At 42.7% G+C, this 14,953-nt stretch overlaps 1 protein-coding gene across 3 annotated transcripts in view; it reads left to right on the top strand.

Annotated features, from left to right (window-relative positions):
• Positions 1-1,774: 1,774 nt before the first annotated feature.
• svild (supervillin d) overlaps positions 1,775-14,953 on the top strand; it is a 60,216-nt gene continuing 47,037 nt past the window's right edge. For all 3 annotated transcript variants that reach the window (XM_049562693.1, XM_049562691.1, XM_049562692.1), the window contains exon 1: positions 1,775-2,118. The gene's annotated coding sequence lies outside the window, so the exon portion shown is untranslated. The remainder of the gene's footprint in view (positions 2,119-14,953) is intronic.

Below are 14,953 nucleotides of genomic sequence, written 5' to 3'. Positions count from 1 at the left end.
ATTTTAATTTAGTATTTTATTTTTATTTATCATTATTATTATTATTATTATTATTATTATAGAACAGTAAAAAAATAAAATAAATAAGGAAATGAAACAGTTAATAGGAAGGGATTATTTATTTATTCATTTATTTATTTTTCTTAGGTCATCAAACAGCCACTGATCACTGGTTGTGTAACATAAAACCACGAGGTACAGTCAGTATGTAAATATGACCAGCAGGGGGCGCTGCAGCCTCAACATTACAGTGAGCCCTTTCATTCAGAGCTACAGCTACAGAAGAAGTGTAGATGCAGGTTTCACCTGCTTTACATTTTACTGTTGGGTGCGTGAGAAAATCACCAACATAAATCAGGTGTGTGTTTGCGTGTGTGTGTTGGACAGTAACAGATACAGATTCACACACACACACACACACACACACACACACACACACACACACACACAGATAACTAACCTGGGTTTTTGATGCGTTCTAGTACTGTCGGAAATATAGGAATTATACGTTTACAGAAAAAAAGAGCAGAATTGCAATGGTAAATACACGACTACAAGAAACAATGCATAAAGGAGTGTATCAAGAACAGTGGTGAGGGAAGTTTTCAGATCCTTTACTCAAGTAAAAGTACTTGTACCACACTGTTAAAATACTCTGTTACTAGTAAAAGGCCTACATTGAAATGCTATTTATGTAAAAATAAATAAATAAATAAAATATTTAAAAAAAGGAAAAGCAGCAAGTTCTCATAGCTGAAACCATGAAATATTTTTGCATGAAAAATGACCAATGATTAACTGGCTAATAGTTTCAGCTGCACTTGTGTATTTTCATAGAGTCTGTGTGCAAAATAAAGTTATCAAATAATTGTAGTGAAAAAAGTACAATATTTCCCTCTAAAGTGGATTGGATATGTACAAAGCATAGTCAAGTAAAGCAAAGTACCTCACATTTACAGTACTTGAGTAAATGTACTTAGTTACATTCCACTACTGACTAAGAAGGTGTCAGCAATGACTTCTTTTCTCTTTAGTTTTGTTCATATACAAGTAGCATTTGCGTGGCTGATGTCAAATCTAACTACTCCTGTGTTGGGCAATTGTCCCCAACCTGGCCCTTCAATGATAAATCTAAAGGGTCAACGGATAATTAATGGGACACGAAAAGGTTTTGCTGCACAAATTGAATTAATTATGGGAATTTCTCTCATCTTTGTGTTTTGTGTTTGAAATATTGGATAGTTTTGCCATTTAGCCCCCTCACAATAAATCAAATGAAAGAACTGGGTACATTAAGTGGAGAATTACTTTTATAAGGACATATGCGAGCTGATCAAGTAGACACTGCATTATTTCAATGTTCACAAACCAAAAGGCTCTTTTCTCATCTATTGCAACAACTACATTTAAAAGCTTAACTACTGTTTTGCCTGCAGAAGTCCTACTGCAGTAAATGCAGCATGGTTTACTACTATGCCTACCATGACTACTACACGCATAAGCAGGTACGAGTACCGAAAATGTACAAATGTGAGAATGATTGAGTTACGTATTCGTCACTTCCTACTTCTTTTATTTATCTATTTATTTATTTATTTACTTACTGCAAACTACGAAAAACAATAGCGAAAAACACACTTCAAAGGGGGTAATTCTCCACATTAACCAGTGTAGCCTGAACGCATCACCACGGGAGTCTGGGCCAATCAGGATCGAGCAGTTAGTTTAAGTTTGAAGTTACTGACCTGCAGCGGCAGCTTTCACCGCCGCTTCTGCTCTCTGCTCGGCTGTTACAGAGCCGCGTCTCCCCTCAGCTTCCATGGAGGATGAGTAGAAACAGACAAACTATTTTCTAACGAATAATAGCGTCTATTTATCTCTATGTTTTATCTTCTATTCTCGTCTGGGACTCGCTCGTGCTGGTTGAACGTTGGTAGTGACGTGCTGCGGTGAACGAACGTTAGCGTCGTCCAAAACACGGTTAGCTAACCTGCTGCCTGAACCTGAACGTAGTGAGTGTGTTTTAATATTTGAACAGCTGTTTAAAGGTCCTACACTCATAACTCCGTGGATGTTGTGTTGGCTGACGCGTGTGCAGACCTCCATTAATGATTGCAGGTATGTTACACACAGTGTTTAATGCCAGTTTATGCTGTAACTACTGTATAATGAGTGTGTTGTTGCATTTGCAGACACCATAAGCTTCCTCTGACTGATTTTAAGTGTTTAAACAGGAAATGCTCATCTGTGACTGTCATATGATTGGACAAAATACTACACTGAAGCATATGATGCGTGGTTTAGTGTCGAAACATTGTCATACACACACATTGAACAGCTGTCATTGCATTTGTCAGAGTGGTTTCCTTCCTTATTCATCAGTCTAGTTCCCACAGTGACAATAGACACTTTATTATTGCTCCTTAATCTTGCACTTACTTGCTTTTTGTACACCTACATCCTATGGAGAAAACATTTTATACTCCATTGGCTGCAGGCTATGTCAAGTGACAGCACATCCAAGCCAGCTGGTTGTATCCTCTCACCCACTGTCTTGCCTTAGATTTGGCAGACTGGTCAACAGAGACTTGTTGAGTGGAGTCAGCCTCCTTGCAAACACTGACACACAGGGGTGAGCATGTGTGGTTTGACTTGTGCAAAACCACCTGTGAAAACAAAGTGATAAGACAGTGTGAGAGAGCTGAAATGGCTGTCACTCTATAACTCCAAAACCCTTACAGTAGTGTCACTGCAGACTGGATTATGCAAGTTGGCACGAAATGCTCGGGAATCAAAGTCGTGTTTATCTGTGTCACACTGTCACGGTTGTGCAAATACTTGCAAACTGCTTGGGTAATGTCTGTGCACACTGACACGGGCGAGACTTGTTTGATTTCCTTTGAAATATGACGACTCCGTGGTGTCAGCTGGACCTGGCTCTTATCACTTATCACCCAGCTGTGAATTCAGAGGTTTGTGTTCACAAAGAAATGATACAGTGTGAAGATAATCATACTGTATCTTCAAAAAGTGCTGTCAATCATTGCACGAGTCGCTGTAGAGTGTCTTTTGTTTCCCAAATGGTGAATTGAAGCTTCATATCCAAGGGCTATGGTATTTGAGGCTTGCTAGACTGTAATTTTCCTATACAACAGCGCAGTGGCCCGGGTGTCACATCAGGTTTACCGAGACCTACCTTAGCCAGCTGGTGTTGTACAAGACACTAAACAGAAAGCTGATGGACTCTGGGTCTGTGTGTCAGGCTCTGAGCAGGACAGCACATGCTTGTGCTCTGTAACTCATTAATAACAGCATGCGTCTTTGTGTGACTGTTGTTGTGTTGAGAAATAACAGAAAGTTGGTGGCCATTGAAGAGTACCCAGCCTGTGCAGAGCAGCCAGAGCAGGGAGTGGCTCCTGTCATGCTTGCGTAATTCTACTGCTCTTTACCTGCTTCTTCTTTGGACCATGTAAAGACCCCAAACAAAGACACAGACGCCCTTTGTTGTTTCCCAGAAGTGAGTGTTATGCAGCTGTGTTATCATTCACCTGAACGCCTCGTGTCAGTCTTTAGGGTGGCGTCGCGTTGCCCCTGCAGGGATCTTGTTACTCAACATTAGTGAGAGGGCCTTTGGAGGGTGGAGGAGCGTGCTGGGGATGAGGTTACCTGCTGCAGAGACTTGTCTTGTTCGACACTGGAACGTCAACTTGTCATTCCTTTTCTTTTTCACCCCTCAAAGCAAGTCAAGAGTGAAACTGTAGACCAAGTTTCAATTCTTGAATTGCTGTCATTACGAGAAAGCTATAGCAAGGAATTTAAGGGTTGAATCATGGTGGTTTTGTTTTTTGCAGGGTTCCCACGGGTCCTTGAAATCCCTTAAAGTTTGTACATTTGAGGGGGGAAAACATGGCCTTGAAAGTTTTTTTTAAATAAGACATAGATAGTTGATTTTGTCCTTGAATTTTAATGTAAATGTGTGGGAACCATGTTTTTGGCTTTGATGAGGACTTTCCCTCCTCCTAAGGGCATGGTCACACATTCTTGAGATTTATATTGGTGGATATTCGGCTTTTGTTAACTTCTATGCAAGCAAGCAAACGCTGGTGAATGACGTGTGATGTCTAGACATATTAAGATTAACAGCAATGTTCAGGGCACCTATCGAGCCAAGGAATGTTGCTGTTGCTCTGAAAAAAAAGGTGAAGTTTCGCAAAAACAGAGCCAGTTCGACCGTTTGACAAGCAAGCTACACGTCTCTTAGCCTGTTCCCTGACACACAGCATTGGTTACGACATCTCCATTAAGAAAAGCTTTGACAATCTGATGTCGCTCATTAGCATCGCTTCCAGTTAGGAAAAGGTGTGAGGATACGGTCAAACATTTGCAAAATTTATATGGGCAAATATTCGCTTCTTGGTAACCTCCATACAGTGTGAGCAAAGGGGCAAAAACATTTGCATCTGGCGGCAAAGCAAATTTACGTGTTTTCAAATTTGCATTGCGTTGAGTTCAACTTTGGTGAACTTGACCAGAAAAGTGCAGCCTCAGCCAACAGCATTGAAGTGTGCGTGGTTGACCCTGCTTGTTGCTGTGTTAATCAGCTTATATTGTATAAATATCGGCCATGAAAAATACAATCTGCCAAACATGAGAAATGCTGCCTGTCGGGCAGTGATTCGGGAGACAGATATGGAACGTAAGAAAATGGAAAATGTACCAATAACATCTTGTTTCGCAGTATGTACATGCGAGCATGCTAACAAATGCATCCATCACATTTGGCATTACTCACGTTCAGCACGAATATCCCCTCACAGGTGGTCACTCGCAGGTATTTGCTCATTTGTGCTCCAGATTCTTCATTGGTCTCTCATTTGGGTTTTAATTCTGTAAGTTCTGCTTTGGTTTTGCCAACCTTCTGTCATGGAGGTGTTAGTTTGAGATTTAGTTTGGTGCACTGGGTGTTCTTTGGTTGAATAGTAATTGAGGAGATGTAAAAAAAAAAACCCCTCTTGTTAAATTAGGATTGTAAATTGCATTTAAATGGGTAATTTTAGGGTTTTAACAAGGCTGTAGTGGGAAAGGCCTGGAATAAGGAGCCTACACTTGTGCACCCAGATTGCCTCAGACTTAGTTTCGTTCCTTTTTTCTATTTTGGATTGGCAATATGATGCGCTGATTTCTCTCCTGCGGTAGTTTTAGAAGAGATTCACTCTTGTCAGTTTGTTTAAACTTCTCCTAATATGCACTTCTGCTGCACCTGCACAGAGAGAGTGATGGAGTAAACGGCTTCTCAGTGATTTATTGTACATAGATATTTGTGGCCCTGTGTTTGTGATCATTTTAAAAACACTCAGATCAGTAGCCCGACTGTAAAAGCTCTGTTAGTATTTTGATTGAGCATATTGCGTCCGAAGCTTCACCTACATGTGTTACTTAACAGTTAAATAACATGCTGCAGCTGAACTGCAAAACTTGGCTGCAAACAGTTAAGCACAAGATCCACCCACTCAACCCCATCTCTCCCTTCTCTTCAGTCTGACCTATCCTGTCGTCTCAGCTCTCAGTCGGGTTTGATGTCGGCTGCACAGCCAAGAAGCTCTGCAGTGCAAATATTTATATAAAGCAGAAGGGATGTGACAAAGTGAGCAATAGGAACTCCTCGGGGAAGAGTGCGAGGGGGTTACCCTTAGGCTAATCTCCACTAAGACATATTTATAAACCTAGCTAGCAGTTAGAGTGGACCGCGTCCAGCTTCGTCACTGAGAGGCTAACTGTATTTGGTCAGCCAGGGCCCAATTCAGTGACGTCTTTAACCAGTATAATATTTGCATGGCACATCAACATATGGTTATACTTCAGACTTTCATTTGATTTGTGCACACGTAATATTTTCCATGTGCAGGGGCAGCACAGGGCTTCTCTCCATACTACATTTCACTTTGTTTTAGCCCGGTGCCAGAGCAGAATTTCATCTGACACCACCGTCAACTGAAAATAAAGCCTCTGAATAAAGGAATGTTTTGAGTCTGCGTTCAAAACAAGCAAGTTTATGGGCAACCTCTTCTGTGCATGTCAACCAGGGATTTATTGCCTTTTCTTCCCATGTGAGTGACAGATGTTGCCATGAAACGTTTATTACTAAAACATGCACAAACAAATGTATCATTGTAACCCACATGTAGGGATACAGTCACAGCATTGTGTTTGGACAGCAGCATTTTAATGAAAACTTTTTTGACTTTTAAATGTTGCCTTGAACTTATCTGTAAGGCAGTAGTCAAATACTGCTGCCCTCATTTTATTTGCCGGAAGTGTACGCACAATCTGTATACTGCACTATGATTTTAAACATTTCTCTGCTGTAGCGTGATAAATATTAGGTATACAGGAATTAAGGAACCAGTTGTATTTTATGGTTGAATCAGTGTGATTATCTGTTAGGGAGAGTGGAAGGTTGATTTTTCACGTTTAAGGAGAAATTTCATCAGCTGCCACCTGCAACATCACCAAAAAAAAACATCATCTGTCACCGTCACTGTCATTTGTAGTCATAAACTAACTAATTAAAACAATTACTCTTGGAAAATACTCTTATTTACTTTCTTGCCAAGAGTTAGATGAGAGGATCGATACCCCTCTAATGTTTGTACTGTAAATATGGAGCTACCACTAGCAGCTAGTTAGCTTAGCTTAGCATAAAAACAAAAACCGGATTCTTTTTTACAGAGTGGTTGCACAATAGGGCGTCTACAAAGTCCCTTTGTTATGCCTGCTTGGCTTTTTTACACAAAACCAAACTAGGGCATGATTTCAGATAGTATGACAGTGTCCCTGAAGCAAAACTGGCGCGACAGCCGAGACATGTAACATGACAGAGTCTGCCTCTAGTTTGACACATAGCATTCCTATGGGCAGCGCTTTCTTAACAATAACGACATAACATGGCAGTGTCAATCATTGACCGTCCGTGTTGTATGGTGGCTGATCTCGTTGTCTGCTCGGGGGGTAAGGAGCTCCTGGACCTCATTGCCGACATTTTCGGCTGCTGTTCTCCTTTGTTGGGTTAGCTGCTAACTGCAACTAGCTGGCTTTTAAATCTCCCAGTGGTGGGTTGCACACATAATACATTGTCAAAACATCTCACCCATCCTGTCTTTGGTCCCATGTTGGCCGCTGTCACTACCTCTGCTGCCGATTAAAGGTGAGACAACTCTGTCCCCCCAGTTGGACCTTTTATAAAGAACAGTGAGGTGCAATGATGGCATGACATTTACGCCTTGCACAGGCAGTGTGAAAGGATCAGGTGCTGGTGCTGTCACTGCCTCCGCTGCCGGTTAAAGGCGAGACAACTCTGCCCCCCCGTTCTGTAATCGTACCTTTCATAAAGAACAGCATGGTGGAATAACGGCATGACATTCTTGCCTTGAACAGGCAGTGTAAAAGACACTAGGGGGAACCCACTAACCTGGCTCTGTCCAAAGGTACCAAAATTTGCTAATCCCACCTCAAAAGCTTACATAGTGTTGAAGCATGTTTGTTTACTTTGTATGAAAACTTGAATTTTAAGTGATTTTACAGGGTGTTATGTGCCAGACCATTTCTTGGCTGGAAACTGTGACTCACAGGTTGCCAGGCAATTAGTAGAGACCTTGGCTGGTCCAGGCCAAGAAATGGTCCGGTACATAAATCCCCCCAAAAACAAACCAAAATATCACATGAAGAGGCAGTAAACACTTTGAGTCAGTTTCATGTGTTATATTTAACCTTTATACAGCATTCAGGGCATTTCATATTCATATTTACAGGAAAGGCTAGTGGTCCCAGTCGCCTCAGTATTCCTGTATTTCTCTGGATATTTTTTCCTGCTTAAAAGAGTTTAGTTGACATTAAATGGTTAATACCACTACTGTTAATACTCCATCACTCAGCCATAACCCATCCCCCTGAAAGACAGAAGACCCCCTTATCCTCTCCACCCCCTGCTCCGTGCCATTCCAGCTGGCCAGATGGTGTCTGCTCTGCACGGTGGACACCAGAGAGCAGAGTGGAGAGAGAAGCCCCACCAGCAGGATTCACCGGATGAGACATTCCACCCCACTGATCCCCCCCCCAACCTCATGTTGCCCTCCCTCTCTGTTGAGCCTCGTCTGTATCTTACAGACGGCCGTTCTGGGGATGAAGTCCATGTTGATAAGTTGTTGACAGGCGGAGAAATCGCATTAGATGGTTTCTAAGGAGAGAAAGCTCAGTCACAACATGCTTTTAAATTAGGATCAATGCATGTTATCATGAGTGGAATAATTGTTGTAATGCGAAGTAACTAGTTCAGGTTTAAAAACCAGCTTTGATTGCATGTGCTGATGAATGCCTCTGCAAATCTGAACGTTTCTCACTCTTTCCATCAAAGGCTGGCAAATTTAATGCGCTTCAAGTGTTGCTGGAGTGAGGCAATGCTTTCCGTATGTCAGGGTGCAGCAATCGGTGCGAGGGTAGGTGCTTTAACTGTAGCTACTACAATGCATCTGTCCGGTTAAAAAAAAAAAAAAAATTGTGTGGGTGTTTGTTTCTGGCCCACATTAACCCACTGAAAGCAGTCCAACTGCAGTTTGTTGTGTGTGTGCCCGATCCCCTAGCTAGATAAAGCCCCATAAACCCCACCCTTCCCACTCCACACTCCAGCTTCCATGATTGCAGCCTTGTTGGAGAGCCAGTGTGTATTTCCGTCGGCCTGTTTTTGTGTTGCGATTCCTCAGTTGTGCGCTGCAGTGTGTGTTTCTGTGTGAGTTTGCTTGTTTGCTTTCCCATACGTCACATTAAATGGGTCCTTTGAATGCGGCAAACAGAAAGCCGGAAGGCAAAGACAAAGAGGTAGCCTGTTTAAAAAAAAAAAAAAGAGGAAAACACAGATGCTCGTATGTGTTACTTTATAATTTTATTTTAAATGACATATGCTGTTGTCTCTGCTGACAAAGATTTCAAGGAAAGCAGCACACTGTCTTTGCCCAGTGACAATGGCAGCTCCGCCCTCAAGCAGGTCAGCACAGTTTTTACAGTGTCAGTTACTCAGGCAAAGCTGAGCGCAGGCATGAGTACCCAGGGGGTTGTTATGTCAACTGGCTCTCGGGTGACTGGCTGCAGTCAGCAGGACTTCTGGTAAAAGGGATTTGAGGGAGTTTGTGTCTGTGTGAGAAACAGAGGGGAGAGAGGGGAGGGAGAGGGGGAGATGGATTAGTCTCAGGCCCTGTTTTTGCCCCATCCTCTTCCTCCTCCTCTTTGCAGCAGCAGCAGAAGATCTTGTCCTCCCTCCACCCTCCAGAGCGGGGCCCCTTGGCACCCTGGAGACACATGCCCCACAAAGCCATCACATCCACCCCCACAAAAGCCCATTCTCCCCTCAATCCTCTCCATCTTCTTTCATCATTCTCTTGCTGTACCCACCATCCTTCCCTATCGCTTCATCTCCTCCTCCTTTCCCCCCTTTTCCTATTTTCCTCACAGCTCAAAGCCAGGGGAGAGTTGAGTCATGTGTATGGAGGGCTTCAGGCACGTTAGACAAACACACCCCTCCTGTCAGAACCATCCTTTTGAAGCTCCGTTTGAGGCCCCGTTTCGACAGCGTGAAGTGTTGTGAGCTTCAACAATTAAAATTTCACTCTGCCAGTGGTTGCAGGCAGGGCACTTAAAACCGCCTTAAGAGCTGAATGATTGCTTTTTAATGAGAAACACATTGTCCACTCAGTATGTGGTTGATTGTTGTATGAGGGTGGCTTGAAAAAGTATGACACACCCTGGACCCCGCCCCTCTCTCTGGCCGGTTTCTGGTGTGTTTGTTTGGTTGGTTGGTTGGATAGATCGTGTAGAAGCCAATGCTCAATATAGAAGATGGAGTTATTGGATTAGGGACTGGTGACCCGTACTCAGACCTATCTGCTTTTAATGGTTGGTCACATGACCTGGTTGCAGTCATACACGCCCAAGCACACAAACATGCAGCATACTGTACAAATCATAGGACACATGCCTTGTTGCGCTTTCAAATGTTGCTTTTTCTGAATGCATATTGAACAGTGTAGGTACAACAAGGTAAGATGTGGAATAGTTCGGGATACACATGGCGTGACCAAACCTCAAAGCAAGGAAACAATCATTTTGAAAGTCACTCTGATTTCCTCTGCATTGAAGACACTTCCATCTTTTGTTTTGCCTCGTTATGGTCCTTGAGCTTGGCTGGAAATTCCCCCGAGCTGCACCAGCTGAGGACCTTTTCTTAAAAATGGACCGCCGCTCTGTTTTTGCTTGCTGTCTCTGCAGTCCATGCACTGGCACCTGGTTTTCTCAGGAGCAAAGTTTCCACTCTCCACCCTCTTCCCTCAGGAAGAATGTGTGTCAGGAGCTGGCTGTGTCTCTTAACTGCCTCCTCTCTTTCTGTACAGCCAAGGAAAGTCACTCTGATGTTTGCAGTGGCTTTATGTGGATTCCTGAAGGTTTACGGTGGCAACATGTTGTCTCAATACAAAGTGTTGTGAAGAGATATCGTTTGTACTGTCCATTTCAAGCAACTTTACAGAGGTGTGCATTGTTAACATAGCTTTCAAAATGGAAGAAGTTTCAGGTGTAAATATCTGTCGTGTTAACTAAGAGTTTCAGATAACATTAGATAAAGAGAAGAGACTCATGAGGCTGAACTGACACAATATAAAGAACTGGACACTTGCATATAATACCTTAAATGTTTGCATGCTTGCTGCTTGGACCTGGGCTACAATTTGTTTCTTCAAGCTTCAGTTTGAACACTACCTGAAGAGAAAGCCCCTGATATTTTTATGCAGTCAAAATCCCCTACGTTTTCTATGCAAATCCACTGTTTATGAAAAGGGGTGTAGCCTGCATTCCTGCTCTGTCCTCCTGCATGGACATGTGAATTCTGAAAAGATAAACAGGCTGGTGGGCAACAGGTCAGCGTTCGCCTCTGAGGCAGCGCTCCGCCTGGCTCTTGTCTTGGAATGAATCAGCGAGTTAATGTGTACGTGATCCCTATCAATCTGTGTGACATGTACTCTTTTCCCATAATAACCCTGCTTCCCATTGCTTCACCCATTCAGATGATGACATCAGTGGTCTGTGAGTAACAGCGACATAATGAAATTCAACTGGATTTCCTTCAGGTGCTTTAGTTGACTCACGTATTTCGAAATTTTATACTAAGCTACACAGATTACAGTAGGACATTGAGAATATATGGACACCATAAACTCTGTTTCCACCAAACACTTTCGGTATGGTACCTTTGGAACCAAAAGTAACCCTTCAGACATGGTACCTAGACCCTAGTGTTTACACTGTAAACAGTCCTCTTAAATGTGGGCAGGGTTATTGTCACTGACTGCTCCATCCAACACTCACTGTATTTCCTCATTTATTGTCCACAGAACGAGGCTGCACTCTGACATTCTCAGAACAAAATAAAACAGACTGCAGTGAGAGTCTCTTTCCATGAGATATTTAAAAATAGCGGGTTTGCTGCATTTAGTCCTTCTCAGGCAAGCTCAGGGGTTTAGTGTTGCTGGAGCCTACAGGAACAATGCTCTGTGGCGCTTTTTTTTTTTTTTTTCTCGGAAAGAGGTTTGGGATACGCCATTCACATAACCCATCAACAGACTGCAGTGTTCACAGCTCCGACAGAGGGGGTGACCAAAAATGGGGACGGTAAGGAACAGTTCCATTGGTAACATCCACAACTTTTCACGGTGGAAACAGAAAAAAAAAAAGCGTACTGAACTGAACTGAACCGTGCTGTACTGCTCAGTGGAAACAGGGCTAGAGATAAATAGGTAAAAAAATATCCACATACAGTACAGGCCAAAAGTTTGGACACACCTTCTCATTCAATGCGTTTTCTTTATTTTCATGACTATTTACATTGTAGATTCTCACTGAAGGAATCAAAACTATGAATGAACACATGTGGAGTTATGTACTTAACAAAAAAAGGTGAGATAACTGAAAACATGTTTTATATTCTAGTTTCTTCAAAATAGCCACCCTTTGCTCTGATTACTGCTTTGCACACTCTTGGCATTCTCTGGATGAGCTTCAAGAGGTAGTCACCTGAAATGGTTTCCACTTCACAGGTGTGCCTTATCAGGGTTAATTAGTGGAATTTCTTGCTTTATCAATGGGGTTGGGACCATCAGTTGTGTTGTGCAGAAGTCAAGTTAATACACAGCCGACAGCCCTATTGGACAACTGTTAAAATTCATTTTATGGCAAGAACCAATCAGCTAACTAAAGAAAAACGAGTGGCCATCATTACTTTAAGAAATGAAGGTCAGTCAGTCCGGAAAATTGCAAAAACTTTAAATGTGTCCCCAAGTGGAGTCGCAAAAACCATCAAGCGCAACAACGAAACTGGCACACATGAGGACCGACCCAGGAAAGGAAGACCAAGAGTCACCTCTGCTTCTGAGGATAAGTTCATCCGAGTCACCAGCCTCAGAAATCGCAAGTTAACAGCAGCTCAGATCAGAGACCAGATGAATGCCACACAGAGTTCTAGCAGCAGACCCATCTCTAGAACAACTGTTAAGAGGAGACTGCGAATCAGGCCTTCATGGTCAAATAGCTGCTAGGAAACCACTGCTAAGGAGAGGCAACAAGCAGAAGAGATTTGTTTGGGCCAAGAAACACAAGGAATGGACATTAGACCAGTGGAAATCTGTGCTTTGGTCTGATGAGTCCAAATTTGAGATCTTTGGTTCCAACCGCCGTGTCTTTGTGAGACGCAGAAAAGGTGAACGGATGGATTCCACACACTGTGAAGCATGGAGGAGGAGGTGTGATGGTGTGGGGGTGTTTTGCTGGTGACACTGTTGGGGATTTATTCAAAATTGAAGGCACACTGAACCAGCATGGCTACCACAGCATCCTGCAGCGACATGCCATCCCATCCGGTTTGCATTTAGTTGGACGATCATTTATTTTTCAACAGGACAATGACCCCAAACACACCTCCAGGCTGTGTAAGGGCTATTTGACCAAGAAGGAGAGTGATGGAGTCCTGCGGCAGATGACCGGACTTGAACCCAATCGAGATGGTTTGGGGTGAGCTGGACCGCAGAGTGAAGGCAAAGGGGCCAACAAGTGCTAAACACCTCTGGGAACTCCTTCAAGACTGTTGGAAAACCATTTCAGGTGACTACCTCTTGAAGCTCATGGAGAGAATGCCAAGAGTGTGCAAAGCAGTAATCAGAGTAAAGGGTGGCTATTTTGAAGAAACTAGAATATAAAACATGTTTTCAGTTATTTCACCTTTTTTTGTTAAGTACATAACTCCACGTGTGTTCATTCATAGTTTTGATGCCTTCAGTGAGAATCTACAATGTAAATAGTCATGAAAATAAAGAAAACGCATTGAATGAAAAGGTGTGTCCAAACTTTTGGCCTGTACTGTATTTTGTCTGCTGTAACAGATGGTGAAAATTCTCCTCACATTTTGAATCATCTTTAAACTGGCTTTTGCAACTTCTGCATTTGTGGTATATTGCATCTGTCAGACGGGCCAGAACATGTATTATGTAATCTGAAATAGCTGCTAGAGGTCTTTGCAAAGAAGTAAATATTTAAAAACTGGGCCATCACGAAGTACTTAGACCTACAAGAGGAAATGATAACACTAAATTTGATACTACGAAGAGGATGTCTGGCTGTTGAACCCTTTCAAAGTTTTCTCAGTGCCCTCTTTCATCCCGGCTCTCAAGAGAGTTTTGGACATTTGTCAGGTTTATGAGTAACGTTTCCTGATTAATCAAGCATTCGTGAAGGAGGATATGGGGCACGGTCAGGAAGTGACACACTTGGCCTTTGTTGAGACAGATCTTCCTCTTGTCGCCAGTAACTACTCCCAGTGGACAAGAAAAGGTCAGAGAGAAAACTCTAATGACTGAAAACAGAGGACGCTGTTTGTTTACATGCCCTAGAGGAGCAGAAATGATATTGCCAGCATGAATTGGCAGGTAGGACTGGTATAACCACATACTGAGCGAGACCTATGCACTGACGTCAGAGATATTTTGTCTTACACTCTATCCATCAACAAACCCCTCAGTTGTGGGGAGTGTGACACTGAGTGCATTGAGTTATTTCCCTCTCCACCTATCATCATACTGTACATCAATACTTGCACATTGGACTTGATTCAGAGCTCTCCCAGTGAGGTTTGGTCCTGCACGCCTCTGCTCGCTCTGTCTCCACTTGCTTGTATTTCTAAAGAAATCACCATAAATAGGTAAAGACACCTTGGGGTGTTATGGCAGTGTAAAACACCTACCAAAACAATACTCGCGAGTGAGTTCACATTTGCTGATAGGGGTGTTGATTTTTCATGTATGACTCACATCTGTGTTTTCAGTCCCCCCCTGTTGCTTAAAATAACACACGCAGCTTCCAAACAAAGCAGCCTCGATGTTCTGGGTCTCCTCGGACAAGCTTTAGCGTACTGTTTAGCACTCCTTTTATAGGTAGTGACCTAGGTGAATTATGTAAGCACAGTCCTGAAAACAACATCCAAACTCTGGAACGTTTTGCCTTCATAAGGCAATTCACAGACTTTTCAGGAGATATGTCAAAGTGAGGGAGCGGTTTGGGGGTCAGTGCTTTGCCCAGGGGCACCTCAGCAGTACCTGACATTGAGTTTAAAGGTCCAGTGTGAAGGATTTATTGGGATATATATAGGCAGAAATGGAAGATAATAAGTATGTTTTCTGGAGTTTATAATCACCTGAAAATAAGAATTGTCATGTTTTTGTTACCTTAGAATGAGCTGCTTATATCTACATAGGGCATCTGCCATGCAATACCATGTTTCTTCAGGTAGCTTTGAATCAAACACCATTTGTGTTTTTGCCTTGGATGCTGTAGTTAGCAGCCATCTGTGAGCTAAACATTGTCAAAG

Source organism: Epinephelus fuscoguttatus, linkage group LG20 (genome assembly GCF_011397635.1).
Source record: "Epinephelus fuscoguttatus linkage group LG20, E.fuscoguttatus.final_Chr_v1".
NCBI lineage: Eukaryota > Metazoa > Chordata > Actinopteri > Perciformes > Serranidae > Epinephelus > Epinephelus fuscoguttatus.
Note: the sequence above shows the minus strand (reverse complement) of the source record. Positions and strands in the feature narration are given on the sequence as shown.